The following is a 22,511-nucleotide window of genomic DNA, read 5'->3' as shown; positions in this document are numbered from 1 at the left end:
AACCATAATGGAAAAGAATATTTTAAAAAGAACATAAATTAACACAACACTGTAAATCAACTATACTTCAATTTAAAAAATTAAAAAATAAAATAAAATAAATAAAGTGAGGATGTTTGAAGAGATCATCTCGAAGATGCCTTCCAGCTCTGGTGACTTGCGAATATATGCAACTCCTGATGCCTATACCTGTTCCTCTTTCTCCTCTCCTCCCATCCACAGGCTACACCCAGGACTAATCGTACCTTGGAGAACAAAAGCCTTGAACCAGCCTCTCCACTTTCAGGACTCAGAACAGCACCCAGTGGTTGGGCTCCTGTCCGTCAGGGTGATGTCCAGAGGTCTCAACTGCTCTCACTCTGATATACAAAATCTCCTTAGGGCCCTGAGCCCCTGGCCAAAATCTGTTACCAATGTTTGCCAAGCAAGACTACCATTACTTGGAATTGCTGAATCTGAGAATCTCTGATTAGAAAATAACATTGGAGGTTATTTCCCCCAATAAAATGTAAGCTCATAAAACAAAGACTTTGTTTTGTTCACAACTTGTACATCCTGTCTTTTAGGAAGTTTCTGAGATATAGTAGGTACTCAGTAAATATTCGCTCATTTGAATCAGTGAATCTAAACTTATACCTACCCTTGTCTAACATTCCCAAGAAGGACGCCTGCAACATCTGCTTCTACATCTCCAACAACAGAAAGCTGATTATCTCCTGGAATAATTGATTCCATTGTTTCACCGAGAGACAGGTGTAACTAAAGGATGGCTGTGTCAAACTCAATATATCCTCTACCCCAATTACAGGAGGGTGGACATGCCAAATGGGCAAAAGTTGGTTCTGCGAGTGTAAATACAAGCTTCACATAGATAACATTCCCATTTGTAAACTATATATTACTTTACAGGACATATATGTCCATTTTTTTAATCCTGCCTTGAAGGTTAGGCAGAGGCAGGATTTAAGTTCAGTGTTTGTTGAATGGCTGAGCCTTTCTGCAATTTTTACATAGGTCACCAGGGGGCGAACTTGTTGCTTAAATCGTCACTTAATCATCCCTGCAGCTGGAGACTGGCAGAGTCTGAAGGGCGACACTGGACTTGAAAAATAATTAGCCAGAGACATGTAGGTCCTGTCACTGGCCCTTTATATAATAAAGGAACGATGCTAAAATGCTGATAGCCGGGGCGCGTCACATCTACTGAGAAGGGTGGATAGAAATCCTTCCTTTACCATTGATTAAATAACCAGAGGAGAGAAAGCCAAAGACCTACAGCTGAATATTATGGCTTCAAGGTGAAGGGGTCCCAGAGCCTTGCTGACCTGGAAGGAGAGTTGTAGAGACATTACCTGCTGGTGCTACCTTGTTCTCTAAATCCCTGGCAGTCTCCTTCTAAAATATTAGGGCTAGAAGGAACTACAAGAGCATCCAAGCATTTCCTCCAACCTGTTTTACAGAGCGGGGAACTGGGGCCCAGAGAAAAAAATTATTTGTCCGAGGTCAAACGACAATCGAGTGGTGGAACCAGAATTAAAACCCCGGAGGTTATTTCACTGAGTATTTAATAGTTTGGCTGGTGGGGGGTGGTCTTTAGAAATTACCCTTTGGATTCAGGACAACCTAAACTCTATTGGTGATTAAGATTGGTATTTTTAGAACAGGTTATTGATTATGATATCTTTGCTCAAAAGAGAAAAAGAGAGAGAGAGAGAATGAAGGAGGGAGGGAGGGAAGGAAGAGAAGGGAAAGAGGGAAGGGAGACAAGAGTTTTCTGATGGCCTTGTCTCCAGGCAGCCTCTGTGGCTGCTCGCCCTTCCTAGCAACTGCAGCTAGGCTGCATTGTTTGAAGTACTCATTTTTTTTTTTTCCAGAATCAAAAGATGAAGGATAAACTCCCAAAACAAAAGGCATTTTTCTTCCAAGGGCTTAGATAAATCATAATTCAAGGACAAAAGAGTCAAGGGTGAGCAATCCCTCAAAAACCATCTGCAGAACAATTAAGCATTGTCAATAGCACAACTCATTTCTGAAGTGCAGACTTGGAGAGCCTTGCAAGCCAGAACTGGAAAGGATCTTGGAATCATCATATTCAAATACCTCACTTTACGAATGAGGAACGTGTGGTTCACAGAGGGGAAGCGATAGGGTCATAATTCAAATGCTTACAGAGACCAGGGAAAGCAAGCTGGGGTCAGATGAGAGGTCTCTTAGATAGGTTCCAGGAAATATATGACTTTCCCCTTTAAGAAAAACAACAGAGCAAGCATCCTGACAAATGGCAAATAACACAGGCCCTCAGTAAAGGGGGTAAGAGTGGAGACCATGGCAAACTGGACATGGCCTGCCTCAAGGGAGCAACTGCTACCCAGATTCATTGGTCGCTGTCATGTAGGCATGTGAGCCTGAAGTTACCAGATCTTCTGTTATTTTTATATGGATTTGTACTTGCAATGTCCTAATTTTTTTTAACGATGGCAACTAATTTGAATTAGTTGTAGGCCAAACAGAGCCCTTCTGGAGTCTAGACTGAGCTGCAAGTTTCCTGTGCGCACCCTCGGGACCAGGGTACTGGGGGTGGTAGGGAGAGGGCCTTCAGCTCAGACATCTACTCACTTTGTGACCTTCCAGAAACCACTTTTCTCTGGTGTCTCTTTTCTCATCTGAAATGTGAGGGGATCTCTCAAGTTAGATCTGACAGTCTGTGGTTTCTGAGTGTTCTTGACAGATCGAGATTCTAAATTAGCAAGGCATTGTGGGTAGAGCATAGGAACTGGAGGCAAAAGGCCCACAAACGCCTGTCTCTCCATGTCCTTGTCCCCTGGAACTTCCAACACCACTTGTCCAAAACTGAGCGCATCATCTCCCTACCCAAATGGGCCCTCAGCTAGCCTTTACCCGCAGTATATGGCACCACTCCTCACCTAGTTGCCCAGGTCAAAAACCTTGCCCTCATCTTAAACCCCTCCCTCCCCCTCCACCCTCATCCAATCAGCAAGTCCTGTCAATTCCACTTCTCTCTCGACTCTGTTCACTTCCTTCCACCTCAAGGGCCATCATCCTAATCCAGGCAACCATGATTTTTTAACCTGAATCACTGCATCAGCCCCCTAACTATCTCCCTACCTTTATTCTTACCCCCCTCCAGTCCATTCTTCATACTGCAGAGTTGTCTTCATAAAACACAAGCTCCCGGTTTAAAATCCTTCCGTGGTTGCCCTCAAGATGAAGTCCAAACTCTTTAAAATGAGGCCCCTGGTTTGGTTTGGTTCCTGACCCACACTCATGCTCTAGCCTTTTCTCTTGCCCTTGCCCCTGGAGTTGGCGAACTTCTGGAGAGAAGAAACTACAGCTGCTAACTAGTGAGCTCCCAGAACTCGGCACAGTCCTGACCCCTGACAGCCACTTGCTATTTGACGGACGAGTGTGTGAATGAATGAATGAGTGAATATATGAATCCAAAGACTCCACCACTTAGTAGCTGTGTGACTCTAGAACACGTGCACACACTTTCTCCATCTGTAAAAATGCCTGTCCTGGGCTTCCCTGGTGGCGCAGTGGTTGAGAATCTGCCTGCCAATGCAGGGGACACGGGTTCGAGCCCTGGTCTGGGAGGATCCCACATGCCGCAGAGCAACTAAGCCCGTGAGCCACAACTACTGAGCCTGCACATCTGGAGCCTGTGCTCCCCGACAAGAGAGGCCACGATAGTGAGAGGCCCGTGCACCGCGATGAAGAGTGGCCCCCGCTTGCCGCAACTAGAGAAAGCCCTCGCACGGAAACGAAGACCCAACACAGCCAAAAATAAATTAATTAATTAATTTAAAAAAAAAATGCCTGTCCTTACAGGTTGTCATGAGGAGGAAATTAGACAACAGGTATAAATGGGCTTTGGAACCTATAAAAGCAGGATCTAGGTGTTAGTTGCTACATACCTTCTCTGCTCCAGTTTCCTTGCTCAGTATCTATCTCAGTATCCTCCCCATAGCCTTAAAGTATGAGTTAAATGAGTTAACATATGTAGCATGCTTTGAATAGTACCTGGCACATTGTAAGTAGTAAACAAATAAGTATTACTATGATCATGGCAATGGTGACAATGATGACAGATCCTTACAACCCTCTGAGGTGCCAGATGTAGAGGACATTTTTGGCTGCTCTTTTGATAACAGCCTTCTGATTTCCTTTTGAATGAAATCTTGGGTGAAGTATGATGGGACTGTCAATCAAGGTGTGCCCTCCCCTAGCCAGTGGGGTGAGCCCACAACCAGAACTCAGCCAATCGGACTCTCACTCTCCCAGGACTTCGAGTGGCAGGAAAGGTGCTCATGTATCCTTGTGGTGACACCTAGGTGTGACTGTGGAGATGTTCCCAACCCTGAAAACTTCTGGAGCTTCCTGAACCCCACCTTTCCAAGCATGGTCCTTCAGCCTTCCCTTCCATCCATGAGCTTCCCCATGGCCTTCCAATCAATTCCCCTTTGCTTAGGTTAGCCAACAGTCACTTCTGTGACTTGTTTCCAGAGACCCCTGGCCACGCACTGCTCTGGGGTCAGGACACTAGTCGGCCATTAACTCACTGTGTTTCCTCAGGCAAGGCATTTCTCCTCTCTGGACCTCAGTACACCCCTCCTAACATGGGGGCCTTGACCAGGCTGGTTGTTCCCAACCCTGGCCAATTAGCAGAATCATTTGGTGGAACTTCCTTAAGACTGAGCCTCACCTCCATCCTACTGAACCAGATTTTCCAGGGGGAGGCCTGAGAATCCATATTTTTTAAGCAGTTCCCCCAAATGATTCTGAGACACAGCCAGCTTGGGAAGCATGAGGCCACACAGCCTCTGAGGGCCCTCTGAGAGCAGAAGGGATGGGATTCTTGGTGCTTCTGTGATGTCTCTGGGACACTCACGGTTCAGATCCAGGACTCATCAATCTCCCCACTTAGAAACCTCCCGTAGCTTCCCGGCACATCAGAATAAAACCCAAACTCCTCCCACAGCCTTCAAGACCCCCTGCAGCCTGGCTCCTGCCCTCCTCTCCCACCTCATCTCTCTCTCTGGCCTTCCTGCTGTGCCCAGAAGAGAAAGTTCTGCTTGGGAAGCTCTTCCCCTACTCTGCTCAGCTGGCTCTGAGGCAGGAGATAGATGGGCCCCAGGCTGAACAGCTGGAGTTTGTCCCCTGTGGACAGATACTCCAAAATAGCAGGAGTAAGAGAGGAGCTGAGCCCTGCCCAGATAAGAGCCCACATATTTCTCATTCTCAAGGTCAAGGAGACCTTCCCGACTACACATGCACAGAAAGGCTCCTTGGAGGTCAAAAGGGAGGGGGTGTCACTCCATAGTAAGTGATGTCAACCTACCCATAGGCCTCTTTGCTAGAATCCATTTTGGCTAAGAGATGCACGTGCACACAGGGAAGGACCCTGAGATAAACCAAATCTGGACTCAGAACCAGGCAAAGCAAGATGATTGGCCAAGAGAAACCTGGAAGAAATGCCCCATATAAGTGATTCAAACAACCACGAGGGCACGACTCTCTCTCTGAGTCCGCCCGTGTGTCTATCCACATGTACCCTTTTTCCTCCTAATAAACACTTTACTTGTTTCACTACTTTCTGCCTCTTTGTGGAAATTCACTTCTACAAAGCCGATGGGCCAGGGCCCTGTCACTGGCCACTGGTCGCTGGTGGTCTAGTGGCTGGGATTCAGCACACTCACTGCCGCAGCCTGACTTCAATCTCTGGCCAGGGAACCAAAACCCTGCTTCAAGCCACTGCAGGCTGAGGCCGCCTGAGATCAGCTCCTTCTTGTAACTCAAGATCTGTTCAAATGTTATCTCCTCTGAGAGGCCTTCCCTGAACCCCCAATCCAAAGTGTCTCCTCTCCACCTACACTCCCCATCACCCACACTCTCTTTTCTTTTTCTTCATTGAACTCACCACTGTCTGAAATGACCCTTTTATTCATTGTTTTCACCCGGTTCATTGGCAGTGTGTTCCCACTAGAATGTAAGTTCCGTGACAGCAGAGAAGCTGACTATCCTGTTCTCTAACATGTACTCAGCTTCTGGAACAATGGCTAACTCAGAGTAGGTGCTCCATAAAATACTCGTTGAATAAATCTGCTTTGCAGGAGCCCAGAGCAGTGACCACGGGAGAGACAAAGTTCTGACTCCCACTCCTCCTGAGACAAGTATTTCTGATGTTTCTTCCTGGGATTGGCAGCCACGTGCCCTTGGCCTTCACCTTGAGCTGATAGGCTGGCGTCTGCGGCTCCCGGAGGCTTGGCCAGGATCTGTGCCCAGCTCCTAAGCAAGCTCACATCACACCCACACCCACACACACCCCAGCAATTGGTCTCAGCTCAGGCTCTCCTCTGATAAACCTCGCTAACGACCTTGGCTTTTCAATCTTCAGGCTTGCAGCCAGGAAACACAACTCTGGAGGTGAGCTCTTAGGAACACAAGGATGTCCTCCCTTTAAATCAACTGTTTCACACAAAAGCTCTGCTTTTTTGTTTTCCCGTCTCCATCCCTATAGCATCTGTTATAAAACCCAAATCGTTGGGAACGGTACTTGGACACTATTCTTATACCACTAAAAGGATTACCTTTGCCGATTTAAGTGTGGGGATAATGTCCAGCTTTCCTTGAGAGACTCCACCAAAATCAGCATCGTGAATCCCATTTATGCATTTGCTGTAACAATGACACAAAGGTCACTGGCCATAGGGACCCTCAGGGTCTACCATCAGAAAACCCTCAGAAGACTTGCTCTGAGAGCTAAGTGCTAGAGCTGCCTAAATTCATCAAGGAAATGAGTAGAGAAAAAGAAAAGGAGAAAAGAAAGTGGGAAGGGAAGGAAAATATGAGCTAGCAAAAAAAAAATGTCCTACTTTGCCACTTTAGATATATTGTTCTGTCCTTCCTCTCTGAAATTATCATTCAAGTATTCAGCAAAAATGTATTGAATACCTGCTATATACCAGGCATTGTCCGTGACACTTGGGATCCAACAGCAATCCAAAGAGACAATGATGCTCCCCCAAGCGGCCTGGTATTCTAGTGGAAGAAGACAGACAACAAAATAGTGAACATAGTAAACAGATGAAGTATCTAATTTGTAATTCATAAGTATATTTATTACTATAAAATATATAATAGAACCTCTTATGTGCTATATAAAGCATATAACATATTTGAAATATATAACATAGTTTATAAATCATCCAGTATGTCGGAAGGTAAAACGTGCCATCATAAAAGCAAAGACAAAGGGAGATTGGAACTGCTGAAGAGGCAGGTTCCAGTATCAGTTAAGAAGAGTGGCCAGGGTAGATCTCATTGAGAAAGTGACATTGAGCAAAGACTTGAAGGGTGTGAGGGCATTAGTTCTATGTAACTTGCTGTTGCCTTCCTTTTTGATATCCAAGCAAATTAGAACCGAATTTGAGACTCAAACCCAGTACTCTAGAGGCCCCTGTGGTTTGCAAATGTGTGGTCTTTTGTCCCCTGGAAAGGTAGGACGGGACAGTGGTTAAGGGCATGAGTTCCAAAATCAAACTAGATTTAAATACTGGCTCTACCACTGACTAGTTACATGACTTTGGGCATCGTATTTAACTCTCTGAGACTTGGTTCCCTATATCCCAAAATAAAGATAATAATAGCACCCACCTCGTAGGACTCTTTTAAGGATTAAACGAAATAATGTACACAAATTCCTTTGCATGCCGGAAGAACTCAATAAACACTGGCTGTAATGATTAAGCCTTGGTCTTGTCTCTCAAAGTTTATTTACATTTTCCTTGGTCCTGATTCTCTGTCTTTATTGATATTTTAACACTGTTTTATGGTTTCTACTCCTGTGGTAAGCAACCTCAAATCCTTTGTTGATTGGGGTGGGTTATAAATAAGTAAGTAAATAAATAAAAATCTAGATGGGGGACATTTTCACTGAAGCAAAACATTTCATTACTGATAGAGTGAATTGCAAGTGAGGTCATAAGCGAGAAATATTGACTTCAACAGTGCATCAGAAACCACCAGCAAGACACTCTCTGGTTACTCAGACCATCTTTCTCTCTCCCAAAGCCCTCTTCCTCCCTTCATCAAGAGAGGGTAAATGAGTCACACAAAATGATTCAAGAAGCCTAAATCCTCCCAACCTCACAATTACTTCATTGCCGTGGACCTCACAGAACACTCCTTCTTCCCCATCACAGAAGAGAAAGGAAATCGATGGGGTTGCTTTCCATGGTGATGGGATTAAGGAAGAGGGGCGCTTGCTGAGTGCAGAGTCAGACGTAGGTTAGAATCTCATTACTGCTATTAATTAGTGAGCGCTGTGGCCATAGGGAAGTCCCTTGCCCTCTCTGTGCCTCAGCTTCCTCATCAGTAATAACAGAACCTCCCTTTTAAGGGGCTTGTGAAGAAGAAAGAAGAGAGTCCATGGAAGCAACGTGAATAGCTTATTTGTAAAGCCCTCAGTAAATGTCAGACTTTCTTTCCTTATCTGTACCCGAGGGCAACACTCAATGGACTATAGGAATCTGGGACATTTAAATAAGAGGGTGTACAGGGCAGAAACGGGATGAGAAGACAAGTGTGGGTATATCTCTATGTGATAGAAACTCCCTACAAGAAGCAAAGGAGAAAGGTCATTTTTGATCCCCTACTATTTTCTAGGTATATTATCATGCTCCTTCCTCACCATAACCCTTTGAGATGGGCATTGTTACCCACACCTGACAGCTGCGGCTGGGCTTTGAACCCAGAGCACACAGGTAGGAATGCTTAGGAGGCAGTGCTGGCCTTCCAAAGTTGACTTTATGAAGGACAGCAACTAGCCTCCACCATAGGACATCACCGGCACCACTGACAGAAATCTGCCAGCTCCCACCCTCCCTGAAGAGCCACGCCCCTGTGACTCCCAAGCTGGCTTCAGCAAAAATCTGGGCCAGGGCTTCCCTGGTGGCGCAGTGGTTAAGAATCCGACTGCCAACGCAGGGGACACGGGTTTGAGCCCTGGGCCGGGAAGACCCCACGTGCCACGGAGCAACTAAGCCCGTGCGCCACAGCTACTGAGCCTGCGCTCTAAAGCCCACGAGCCACAACTACTGAAGCCTGCGCACCTAGAGCCCATACTCCACAACAAGAGAAGCCACTGCAATGAGAAGCCTGAACACAACGAAGAGTAGCCCCTGCTCACTGCAACTAGGAAGAGCCCACATGCAGCAACGAGGACCCAACACGGCCAAAAATAAATAAATTAAAAAAAAAAAAATTCTGGGCCAGGGTGACCTTGCTGAGGCTCCCTCACTTCATCAACCACCAGGGTCTCTGCCCTATGAGCCTGGGCTTCGGAATTAGCTAGATCTTAATTTGAAACACGTACCCCTCACACATCAACTGTAGGGCCGTAAAGAAGTCACTTCTTCTTTCCGGTTCCTCTTCTGAAAATGGTGACATCAAAATGCCTGCCTCGCAAAATTGCCATGAAGATTAAATAGAGCATTGAAAACATACAAAACAGCGTCCGGCACATACCAAACGCTCATTTATGGTAGCTGCTATTGTTACACTGACACTGGGGAAAATCAGCCTCATGCTGAATGACGGAGATGATGCTTTCAGGGAGGGAGAGTGGGCCCTTGAGCACTGGCTGACACATCTACCCACACTTCCCCATTATCTGACATTTGACCCTTCCCCTTGTTCCACAAGAAACAACTTGAGGATAACAAGACCCAGCTAGGCTCTGTGCCCCTCTGAGAAAAAAAAAAAAGATGAATCAAGGCCCAGCCCAGGACCTCCCATTCATTGCCCTTGATCCACCAACATGAACTGATGGTCCCTTCTGTGCTGGGAACTGAAGAGAGAGGAGACTCAGGACTTCATAGGGCACTTCGGGTAAAAGACAAGGAACCGTTACTATAGCAAACAGAAAGGAATGAGGGCTGAGTGTCCTTGGTAATATGGGAGAAGCCTCCATGGAGAAGGAGGTATTTGAACTGGAACTTAAAAATTAGGTAAGACATGGCGGGGGATGGTATCCCAGGCTGAAAGCACAGCATGAACAAAGGCTAGAAATGGGAAAATGCAGTTTGTTTAGAGAACAGAGTAGTGTGGTAAGGCTGAAGAACTAGGATGCCAAAGGACTAAGGTGAGAGCTGGAAGTGAAGGGTCAGTGAACCTTATGGGCAAGGAACACAAAATAAAGGTCATGACTACCATGGAGAAAATGGGGGAGTGGGTCTGCATTTAAAATAGGGTGGTCACAGAAGGCCTCTTTGAGGTGACACACTTAAGAAGTAAAGGAGCAAGCCATTTGACCATCTGGGGTAAGTTTCCAGGCAGAGAAAATAGCAGTGCAAAGGTCCTGAGGCCACAGGGTGGCTGCCATGTTGGTGATGCATTAAAAAGGCCCGTGTGACTGGAGTGGTAGGAAGTGAGGTTACAGAGTTAAATAAAAGGGAGCCAGCTCATAAGAGGCCTTGCAAGCCATTACAGGGGCATTAGCTTTCACTTGAACGAATGGAGAGCCATTGTAGGATTTCCAGTAAAGGAGCAACGCGATCTGACTTACGTTTTAAAAGGATAGCTCTGACAGCTTCGTAGAGAATCAGCTGCAGGGGGCCAAGGGTGGCAACGGGGAGACCAGTAAGGAGGCGATTTCAGAGATCCAGGCGAAAGAGGACGGCGGCTGGAACCAGGGTGGTAGCCCTGTGATGGTGCGCCTCGGTTTCCCCATGCGAAAACGAAGCTTAGGATGCCGGCCCTGTATGCCTCCCAACGTCTCAAAAAGCCCCCATCGGGATGGAATGCCAGGAACCTCCGGCCAGCGGGGTGCCAGCCTGGGTAAAGTGGGACTGTGGGGCGCGTGGGCAGCTCCTTGCGCGTCCAGGCCTCCGGTGCCCACGAGAAAGCCTAGACAGGTACACGCCCCGTGATGCGCGTCAGGAGGGTGAGACCTGGCGGAGGAAGGTCTTGCTCCTCAGAGACTGAACAGGGAAGGGTGGGAAGGCGAGTGCCTCTCCCGAGTCCTGGAGCGGGTCCTGGGCATCCGGCACTGTGCGCGCCGCTGTATGCAACCACTCTGCTTGTGCAGGTGCGGCAACGGCATCGTGCGGGCATCATGCGGGGAGCGCCACAGCACCCCCTCCATGAAATTCCCCCCCACCCCCCGACTATGACCCCTTTGTCTCACTTTCCCCTACCCCCAGCTGTCTGCCTGGCGGTCCTGCACCGGGTTCGGCGCGCACGGCCCCGCCGGGGTCCCTCTGGCGGCCGCCGTAGCAGCGCAACCCGGGCCTGGGGCTCCGGAGAGGAGAAAATCATGAATGAAACAGATGCGGTGCTCCCGCTCCCCCGCCCTCCCGGTCCAGGCAACCTCGGCGTGGGGGCGGCGCCTGCGGGGACTCCGAGCGGAGCTGCGGGGTGGGGGCGCCCGTGGGGGCGCCCGAGATCCGGGTCGGGGATTAAGGGTCCGCGACCCGGCCCCACCTGGGCTTTGGGCGCCGCCGGAGCTCCCCGCCCCCGCGCTCGCCAGCCCCGCGGGCCCTGCGCAATTCCCGGGAAGCGGCGCAAGCCCGCCCGGGGGCGGGGCGGAGCCGGGACTAAGGGCGAGGAGCCGACCTGGCGGCTGCGCCCGAGACTCCGCAGCCGAAGCGCATTTGGTGAGGCGATCTGAAGAGGGAGCGCGCACGGAGCGCGGGACTGAGCGCCGGACAGACGGACCGACGGACGGACGCCCCCGCACACGCAGACGCACAGAGCTCGGCGAGGTCCCCCTCACACACACGCACACACACACTCGCGCAGACACACACAGGGACACACGCACACTCGCGCGCGCACATCCTCCCGCCAGCCTGCCCGCCCGCTCGTCGGCGCCCGGAGCCCTCTCTGGCCGGTAAGTGCGGCGCCTCCGTCGGCGCCTTTGTGTGGGGAGCTGGAAGGTGGAGGGCGCGGGGTCCCTCCCAGGGAGCCCCGGCAACTGAGACGTCCTCCAGACCCCCAGGCGGAGAAGCCGGCGCCCGCCCCCGCCACGCCCCCATGGGGCTCCCGGCGCCCCGGGACTGGGGGAGGGGTCCCCCACGCCTGGGAGGGGACCCGGCGCTGGGTAGAGGGGAGAGAGCAGCGGCCACTCCCCACGAAGCTCGTGCGCGGTTCCGGAGAGGGAGGGGAGGGATCAGGAAGGTGGTCCGGGGTGCGAGCCTCTCTGCTGCCGTGGCTGGTGCGCGGCTCTTGGCTGCATTACCTACCTCTCCAGGGTCTGAAGCTCCGGAGGAAGGTTGGAGATCGCCGCTAGCCTGCTAGCCTGTAAACCGGGGCTCCCAGCCTTCGCTTCGCTTCGCCTCCCCCGGACCGTGTAGCTTAAACCACCAGTTCCCCACCCGCCCCCAAAATAAAAGCCCAGCGTGTTCCCCTCCCCCAGCATGCCCCTTTTTCCTGGATGAGGCCCAGGCTCCTGCAAAACCTGGAGATTGCTCGGGTCAGACTTCTGAGGGGTTTACCTTACCAAGGATCATGTACCTTAGAGGGTCAAGACCAGGTGAATCTTGGGAACTCATTCAACGCCCTCATTCTACAGACGGAGAAACTGAGGCCCAGTGAGGTGGCTTGACCAAGGTCACGGGAGAGTTAGTGGCAAAGCCTGCATTAGAATCTAGCATCCCTGGCTTTCATACTCATGTCCTCTCCTATACAATTCCATCCTTATCCTTGTTGAAGCCCCAGATCCCAAAAATTTACCTGAGTGTATCAGGAAAGTCTTTGTAATTCCAGCCCTGCCCCCTTTTGGAGCGTCAGGTGCCATTCATTCGCTACCATACTTACTGTTTAAAAAAAAAAAAAAAGGTTGGCCTTTAATTGGCCTCTTTCAGCCTCAAAGGAGATCTTGAGATTTAGCTTGGGAGAATGAAGCAGTCCTGGACAAGAGATCAGCTTCCAGGGTGTTAGTCCTGGTTCTTCCAGGAGTCACTGAACCAGTGTCCTTAGTTGGACCAGGTAATGTCATGGTCAAGGAGTCATCCCCCTTCCCCCCACCTTGACCTGACTATGTGCCTTCCCCCTCACTCTCCCCCACTCCTTAAGGGCCTAGGTCTTCTAATCCAACCAGGCTCCCTTCATCATCCCTTTGTAGAGGTCTCCGAGTCTTTCCTGTCTGGCCACCTCTCCCTCCTTGATGTTTGTTGAGTGCAGCCTCTTGGTGTTGCTGACAGAGCTGCTGGGGAAGCTTGAGTTACAGCCTCACCAGGCTCGGGTGATGGCTCAGGCAAGGCTCCCTCAAAGGCAGCTGGGTCTCCCCAGAGCTGAACCCGATGCCTGGTGCAGAGAGGGTGCCCCGAGAGGTATGTTGATGGAGTGCCAGCTGGATGGTGAATGGATAAAGTCAGTCATCTTTGAGAAGACTCTGTTGGATGTGGGAGTTGGCAAGGAGGACAGTGTTCCGTCTCTAGGGGCCTGAGGCTCTTGTCTCAAGAGCTTCCTTCTTGGGTGAGCAACCTGGCATGGAGCAGAGACAGGGTGACCAGCTGGCATAACTCCAGGGGCCACCACTCACATTGTTGTGCCTGTAAATGGCGTTGTGCTCCAGAAGCACCATTTACATAGACTTCATAAGGAGCAGTGGCCCGTGGGTTATTGCAGTGCCATGGCTCTCACCCTCAGAGTGAAGAGATCTGGCTGCACAGTTGCAGTGAATGCTTATAACCTTTCTGGGTCTCAGTTTCTCCATCCAAAAAATAAGATCATTGGATTGGTGTCAGGATATCTTTCAGGTCTGAACTGTTGGGGGGCGTTGGGGAAGGGAGGGGAGCACCTATAGTTTTCCTCTTCTATTACTCTGTGATGAAATCATTTATGTAGGGTACTTAGCACAGGGCCTGGGGCATAGAAAAAGCTCCAGATAGGTAGCTGTTAATACCATTAAGGCCCCAGCCTTATGGATATACCCTCCACTTCTTTTTTTTTTTTAATTTATATTTATTTATTTACGTATTTATTTTGGCTGTGTTGGGTCTTCGTTGCTGCGCGGGCTTTCTCTAGTTGCAGCGAGCTGGGGCCACTCTTCGTTGTGGTGCACGGGCTTCTCATTGCGGTGGCTTCTCTTGTTGCAGAGCACGGGCTCTAGAGCGCAGGCTCAGTAGTTGTGGCATGCGGACTCAGTAGTTGTGGCACGCAGGCTCAGTAGTTGTGGCTTGCAGGCTCTAGAGCGCAGGCTCAGTAGTTGTGGTGCACGGGCTTAGTTGCTCCGCGGCATGTGGGATCTTCGTGGACCAGGGCTCAAACCCGTGTTCCCTGCATTGGCAGGCTGATTCTTAACCACTGCGCTACCAGGGAAGTCCACCCTCCACTTCTTCCCTTCTTCAGATTGCCCAAGGACATGAGATTTTGAATCCTGAAAGTCCCTCTCCCTCAAAAAAACCCTCCTCCACTGATCTATTCCTGGACTTAGGGCTCAGCCAGCATAGGACATCCATGAAGTTCCCTGGGAGAAGTCGCACTTTTGTTTATCAGTTATTTCTCACCTAAGGGTGATTGAATTTGATAGTTTATATACAGTCAAAGCTTTTCTTACACGCTGTCACTTATATTTAATCCTCATAACACACCCATGATATCAATAGCGTTATTATTCCCATTTTATAGATGGGGAAGTTAAGACTCAGAGTTTAACTTATCTAAGGATTTGTACTGTAAAAGTCTCAGAGTCAGATAGCTGTGTCTCCAGCTGAGAGCATTTGACCCCAGATTCTGAACTCTTTCTTCTATGTCAAGTTGCCTGTCCTTTCCTGAAACCTGTCCGAAAAGAGAGACAGATGACCCCTTGGATAGAATTGAGAAGGAGGGGTTTATTCTTCTGGAAGACGAGGAATGGCTTCTTGGAGAAGCGAGGTAGCATTTGAGCTGGGTCTAAATGATTTGTACAAAGGAAGGAAGGAGGAAAATATTATAAGTAGTGGAAACAACATGAGCAGAGAGCTGGTGGTGGGGGCTTCTAGGACGTGTGTAGAAACTGGAAAGCAATTCATTCCAACTGGGCAAAAAGGATAAAAGAGGAGCCGTGAGAAGGAAGGCTGGGTAGGAAGGTGGAGGCAGTTGCTGGGAGCACTGAGTGCCAAGCCACGTGATCGTCGGCCTTTAGTTTTTGAGTGGGGGAGAGACATGATCAAACGTGGCCATTAGGAAACTCACTCTGGCTGCCCCATGGAGAACAGATTGGAGGGGGAGAGCCTGCTGGCAGGGAGCCCAGGTAGGAAACAATGACAGTGGTATAGGTAAGAGTTAAGGAGGGTTTGGATAGGGGAGTTGGGGGGCGGGGGGTTGTAAGAATGCAGAGAAAGATGAGTTGATGCAGGAGGCCACAGTGTCACCAGAACTGGCAGCGGATTGGATGTGGGAGTAGAGGGAGGGAGGAATGAGAAGTGATGGCAAGGTTTGGAGCCTGAGTGGCTGGGCATCCATTCACAGACAGAGCCCAGCAGGAGGGGGAAGGGGAGGCTCAGGAGTGGGGGCCATGATCTGACAGGGTACCAGAATGACTCCTGCAAAGCTGGCTCACCGAGCACCCCAAAGTGTCCAGAGCCAGTTGCTTCCTTCCTCCTTCATTCGTTCATTTATTATCCAAATACATAGAAACATCTGTTAGGTGTGAGGTTGTTCTAGGCTCTAGGGATACATTGCTGAAAAAGATGAACTTCCTGTCCGAGCTCTACCAAGGGAGACAGAAAAGAAAACGTAAGCAAAGTATAACATTTCAAGAGGTGAGCAATGCTCTGGAGACAAATGAAGCAGGATGAGGGGTGACTTGGGGGAAGAGATTTACCTTTAAAAGGAATTGTCTTCAAGGAAGTGGTATTTGAGCAAAGACCTGAATGAAGTGAGGAAGTGACCTTGGGGAAGAGCATTCTGGGAAAAGGAGACCGCAAGCGCAAAGGCCCTGGGGGTAAGAATAGCTTGCTGTTTTCAGGGAACAGCAAGTGTGGCCGTAAAACATAGGTCAAGAGGGAGGGTGGAAAGGAAAACGGTAGGAGAGAGGGGCAGGCCCAGATCACATAGGTGCTTACAGGCCTGAGGAATAAGAGATCGTATGATGTTAATGAGTACAAGAGAACTGGAGTCCTATTCTCCTTGTGTTCGTCATGCCTAGAAAACCAAGCCCGACACTCAGCAGTGGCTCACTAAATAGTTGTCTAATGAATGAATGTTGGAAACCACCATTTATGTACGAAGCCTCATATCTTGGACTAAATAAAGATGTTGTAGCATAGTAAGGGCATAGTAAGCTATGTATGATCAAAATGATAAAGCTCAGATGATTTGAATATCTGTGATGTCATTCAAGCCTGAAAATTTGAGTCACGTCTGTATATTCAGTATGGCCGTTGACTAAGGCGAAATAGTAAAACATACCTGAAACGACTGTAAAACAATTAAAATGGTAACATTTTTTGGTCTTCCCTCATCCCCTTTCCAGTGCAAATATACAACCTTTTGGCTTCATTTCAAAGTTTCCCTTGTGCAACTCTTATGCCCTCAGACATTTCCCTTGTAGAGATTTTAAAGAAACTCATCTCTAGCACAAAGGCCCATACTTGCAGGACCAGGAATTATCATCTTCAATAAATTGACAGATTCCCAAAAAAGGCAGAGAGGGCAGTGGGGAAAGAGAAACTATTTATAGAAGTATAAATTCTTTAAGCACCCAATTAATTGTTTAAATGGATCTATAAGTGCGAATGGGAAAAACTCCAGAAGATGGTTAATCGTTTAAAGCTTTTTGTCTGCATTCAGTTGAACACAGGGTATGTGTGAACATTTCAAAATATGTGGCACCCTTTACCAAAAATTTAACTCACACACCAGGAAATATGTTCTTACCACTGTGGGTCAGCGCAGCTATCTGTGTGTAAGTACCTGTGTTCAGTCCGAAGTTTACTCATGATTAAGTGACCTGGGGCAAGGTCCTTCCCCTCTCCCAAACTGTTTCCCCATCTCTAAGAGGTAGGGCTTGGGTTTCTAGGGCCCCTGTGGCACTAAGCACTGTGGTCTGTGATATCTGTAGGCCCACACTGTTGTCTTCCTGGAGGACAGTGACCACTGTCACAGTGTGGGGCTGTGGCTCCCTGTGGCACTCAGATGATTTGGTGGATGGGAGGTAGACAGGCGGTCCTGTCACAGAGGAGACGGGATGCTTCCATCAAGCAGACAGAGCCACATACTAGGCTGGACCTTTTGAGAGGGCAAGTTGACAGGTAGTCTAAGTCTTCTTAGAATCATAGTCTCTTTAGGTGCCCTGGTCCAAATTCCATCTGATTCTGCATGTCTTGTCACCTCTAGGAACTGGAAACTCAGGTCAGCTGAAGAAAAAAACTAAAAACCCTTTTAGTTTTTGAACAGTACCATCACCAAAAAGCTCTTCCTTACCTTAAACCATGGCATTATGGAAAGTAAGGTCTTCCTCCATTCTTCAATATCATCCCCATGTTTTTTGCATCTGGTGAGATGTGGGACAAGCACCTTGGCCACCAATATCTGGCAAAGCTCCAGAATTCCCAGACTCTTAGACAGAAGAAAGCTTTTCCCACTCAGCTGCGGCACATAGAATAAAAGCCACCCTCCTTCCTGTGTCCCCCTTGAAGCAGCCTTGACGCAAGTTTCCATACCTGGGGTGAGGCATGCTGAGTTGGGAAGGGATCTCCTCGAGCTAGATGCAGGGAATCCACAATTTGTAAGCGAGCAAGCATCTTGGTGAGAATTCCTAACTTTGAGCTAATGTAGGGGATAAACTGTTCTTGGCCAAGTCTGGTTACTGTTACTGTGATAGCAGAATACAGACCCTAAATTGCCCTTCCTTTGCATGGTGAGGTGGTTGGTTGATGTCATTAGAGAGACATACCAAGCTTTGATATGTCTTTCTTAAGAGTGGAAATGTTCTCTTTCTCCCCCAACTCTCTGGAAGCCACTCAGGAGGGATTCAGTGGACTTCAGTGGTGGGTGGCATGTGGCTGTCTGAAGTGGATTCCAAAGATTGTATATTTCATTATCTGCCTAAGAGTGTGACCCAGCCTTTGAAAAATAAATTACATTGTAAAAATAACACAACCTACTATAGAACAACTGTAAGATGAACCATGATTTTATAGATGAACCATGATTTTATATGTCCCATTCTGTTTCTTCTGTAGGTCTGTATCTTTTATAGTTGAAATGAGTCCACATCTAGTTTTGTACCCAGCATTTTTCACTTAACATTTTCTCGTAACTTCTGTACTCATACATGACCTTCTTCTATCCTCAATGGCTTCCATACTTTACTTAATCATTTCTTAATTGGTGGACATAGTCAGCAGTGAACATCTTCAAGCACACAGCTTTTCCATCTCAGATTCTCAAGGCATCTGATTTAAGCATCCCCAATAGGGTATGACAGGACCCGGGGGAGGGGGAAAGAAGAGCACAAGGTTAAAGTACATGTCGTCTGTGGACAGATGCAGGTTGATTTCATGGATACAAATGACGTGGTCCTGGGTCCTGGGGTAGAAAGAAAACAATGGACACCAGAGCTGGAGCCATGGAGAGGATGGAGAGGGACATTATGGGCCGGGAGGCCAAAGTCACAGAGCACTGAGGGTGTGATGGAGGGGTGTCAGATTTCAGATGGAGTCCCTCCAACATTTTATTGATTTGTTTTGGGGTGCCTTTTAAATATTATGGTGCAATACATAAAATTTACTATTTTAACCATTTTAAGTATATAGTTCTGTAGCACTAAATACATTCACATTGTTGTGCAACCGTCATCACCATCTACCCATAGAACTCTTTTCATCTTGCAGAACTGAAACTCTGTACCCATTAAACAATAACTCCTCATTCTCCCCTCCCCCCGTCTCTGGTAACCTCTATTCTAATTTCTGTGTATGAATTCACGTGTTCTAGGTACCTCATGTAAATGGAATCATATACCATTTGTCCTTTTGTGTCTAGCTTATTTCACTTAGCATAATGTTTTCAAGGTTCATCCGTGTTGTAGCGTGTGTCAGAATTTCCTTCCTTTTTAAGGCTGAATAATAGTCCGTTGTACGTATATAACACATTTGCTTATCCGTTCATCTGTTGATGGACACTTGGATGGCTTCCACTTTTTGACTATTGTGAATAATGGAATAATGCTGTTATGAACGTTGATATACAGGTATCTGCTTGAGCCCCTGCTTCCAGTTATTTGAGGTATATACCTAGAAGTGGAATTGCTGGATCAAATAATAAATCTGTATTTAATTTTTTGAGGAACCACGGGGTGCTTTTTATTAAGGATTTTTGTGTACTCATCAAAAAAGACCACTAAGTGAAGTCTTAGGACTGGAGGGTCCAGGAAGAAACCATTAATTTTTTTAAGCAAATTTTGTGTAGGTTTCTGCATGGCATGAGGGAGAAGACAGACAAGCGAACAGAATACAAATGAATCCACCCTCCATTTCTGAAGAATTATTGTGATTTAGAGGCATCGTGAGTGGGAAAAGAAAGCTCTCAGGAGAGATCTTAGGGATGGAATTCATTCGTGCATGCAGGTATTCACTGTGCCAGGAAATCGACACGCCATGAGGACCTTGCCCACAAGGAGCTTGTGTGTGTCCGTTGGGAGCACCAGAGAGTAACCGGGCAACAGTGATCTGTACTGATGCTCCCTGCAGTAATCCGAAATACTAACTTTTCTGAGTGCTTACTGCGTTATCTCACCTAATCTTTATCACAGTTCATTGCACAAGGTTTTTATTATCCTCAGCTTATAGATAAGGAAATAGACTCAGAGAGCTTAAGTAACTTGCCAGGAGCACACAGCAAGTAAGTGGCAGAGCCAGAATTCACACCTAGGTAGTAATTGTGCTTTGGTGATGAGCTGAGGGCTGTGGGGACACAGGAGAGGCACCTGCCCAGCGTGGTGGTCAGGGAAGGCTTCCTGAAGGAAGGGGTCAGGCAAGCGTTTTAGTGTAAGTTGGCTGTGTTCTTCTTTTGCCCATGATTTCAGAACATGGCTTTTGGTGGCAGCAGCAGCAATATCCAGCCCTGCTTCCCATGACTCCGGCCTCCCAGGGTGCCCCGCCTCACTGAGACTGCATTTCACAGGAAGGCGGTGACAGTCAGCATCCCTGGTGCTTATCTTGAGGCAGGGAGGCCAGAGGTGGGATGTGTCCTTTTCCCTCTTACATTTGCCGCCTCTGACTTCCTTAGCTGGCCTCCTTCTGGGATGCCTTAGAGGGACATCCCAGGGCATCCCCTGGGCCTGGGCAGCTTCGGGCCAGTGGGCTGGAGTTGGCCAAATATAAGGCCGAGGAGTGGCAGTGGAGGTCATATGTCCACCTCTGTGTCACTTCACACCTAAGATACCTGGACCTTGTGGGGTCGCATCACCTCAAAAGCCCCGTCTTCCCAGAACCCAGATGTAGCCAGTTCTTTCTGCCCTTTGAACCCCTTGTAGCTCCCCGTGGCCTACAGCAGTGTTTCTCGACAGGGACCCTGCTGGCCTTTGGGTGGGGGAGTTCTCTGTTATGACAGCATCCCTGGCCACTCCCCTGAATATTTCCCAGGAGGACCCTTCAGTCATTGTGACAAGCAAGAACACTCACACGCATTTTTAAGGTCTGTTTTACGAATGAGAAGATGTGCAGACCTTCAGCGTTCCATTCAGTGAGTTTCAACGATTGTATGAAGTTGGATAACCATCACCGGGCTTGAGATGTGGAACATTTCCATCATCCTGCAAAGTTCCTTCTTTCTCCTTCCCAGTCAGTACCTGCCCTCAGAGGTAACCGTTGTTGCCGTTTCTGTCACTGAAGATGAGTTTTGTCTGTTCTCGATCTTGGTATAAGTGGACTCATGTGGCACGTGGTCTTTTGTGTCATAAAGTAGCTTTTTGAGATTCATCTGTGTTGTTACACCCTCGCCCTCCCTGACACACACACAGATCTCTAAATACCAACTAGAATGGCGGTCCCTGCCTTAATCTAACTGAGGAAAAGTGGGCTGTGAGTTAAAGTCAGTGTGTGTTCGCCAGATGCGTGAAGCCCTCTGCCGTGTGATGTGAGGCCCCTCACCTGCCCACTATCCAGTCACACTGAGGTGCCCGCCTTCTCCCAGCTCGCCTCGCCCTCTCACCTCTCCTGGCCTTTGCCCCTGCAGTGTTCTCTGCCTGCAGCATCCTCCCCACTGTCTGGTGAGCTCTGAGATGCTCAGACATCACCTCCCTATGCAGCTTCCCGGACTCTCCCTTTTGCCCTCCCAGGCACTCGCGTTACACAGCCTCTGTTGACAGTTAGCACATATTTGACTCTGCTCACAAGACTGCAAGCTGGTTGAGGGCAGGGACTGGGGCTTAGTCATCTTGAGATCCTCGTAGGCCCAACATACAGAGCCTGATAGTAAAGACACGGATCTAAGATTACAGCAGGTCTTGTCTCAGCATTACTTAGAGGCAGATTGGGTCTAAAATAACTATACAAAATATATCGCCAAACCACTCTCTGAAATTGTTCAAAGAAAGGTGATGAAAAAAGACAGTGTAATCTTTGACTACAGATGATAAATGTAGCGTTAAACTCACTGCCAGTGAGGCAGAGACCTCCAGCCCTTCCCCCAGAGGACCTGGCATCATGGGAAATGGATGGGCATTGATGAGTGCAAAGTAGTACAGCTCAGGGAGCCAAGGGGATGGGCAAAAGAGTAGAGTCAGTCATGGGAGGCTGCCTGGAGGAGGTGAGTTCCAAGGGTTTTTCAAAGAGGAGTCTGTTGAGCCAGAGAGTTACGTAATCGGGAAATCTATAGAGAGCCTTAAAGCATGATCCAAGGCAGCCTGGATCATGGTCTGATCTGTCCTCTTGTGACTGTGGTCCTGAGTCTCACGTAGCTGCCCTTCCCTCCCCTTTCACTCCTTTTAACTCACTTCTTCCTTCCTTCTTTTCTTCTGTTTAGTCGCTCCTTCCCATCTTCCTTCCAAACTTGAATGTGCAGAAAGAGCTGGATGTACATTGCCCGGCCTTCCATCCCTCCTTCTCTGCACTGGACTCCCTGTCTTAGGGGTTATAGAAGGAGGCTCATCCCTTGCCCCCTCCCAGCCTGGGCAGCTCACAGAAGCCAAGTTTATGGACAGGAGAGGGAGGGAGCAGCCCAGGGTGGAGTGTGGTCCTTTTTTTTTTTTTTTTTTAATAAATTTATTTATTTATTTATTTATGCTGTGTTGGGTCTTCGTTTCTGTGCGAGGGCTTTCTCTAGTTGCGGCGAGCGGGGGCCACTCTTCATCGCAGTGCGCGGGCCTCTCACTATCGCGGCCTCTGTTGTTGCAAACAGGCTCCAGACGCGCAGGCTCAGTAGTTGTGGCTCACGGGCCCAGTTGCTCCATGGCATGTGGGATCTTCCCAGACCAGGGCTCGAACCCATGTCCCCTGCGTTGGCAGGCAGATTCTCAACCACTGCGCCACCAGGGAAGCCCATGTGTGGTCCATTTTGAA

General features: G+C 48.5%; 1 protein-coding gene across 4 annotated transcripts in view; it reads left to right on the top strand.

Moving 5' to 3' along the window:
• The first annotated feature begins 11,826 nt into the window (after positions 1-11,826).
• Positions 11,827-22,511, top strand: part of PTPN5 (protein tyrosine phosphatase non-receptor type 5) — a 56,239-nt gene continuing 45,554 nt past the window's right edge. For 3 of the 4 annotated variants that reach the window (XM_082476645.1, XM_082476643.1, XM_082476648.1), the window contains exon 1: positions 11,827-11,911. The gene's annotated coding sequence lies outside the window, so the exon portion shown is untranslated. The remainder of the gene's footprint in view (positions 11,912-22,511) is intronic. The other variant, XM_082476644.1, reaches the window with a different exon arrangement.

This window comes from Balaenoptera physalus, assembly GCF_965194825.1.
Source record: "Balaenoptera physalus genome assembly, chromosome: 10".
Lineage (NCBI taxonomy): Eukaryota > Metazoa > Chordata > Mammalia > Artiodactyla > Balaenopteridae > Balaenoptera > Balaenoptera physalus.
Note: the sequence above shows the minus strand (reverse complement) of the source record. Positions and strands in the feature narration are given on the sequence as shown.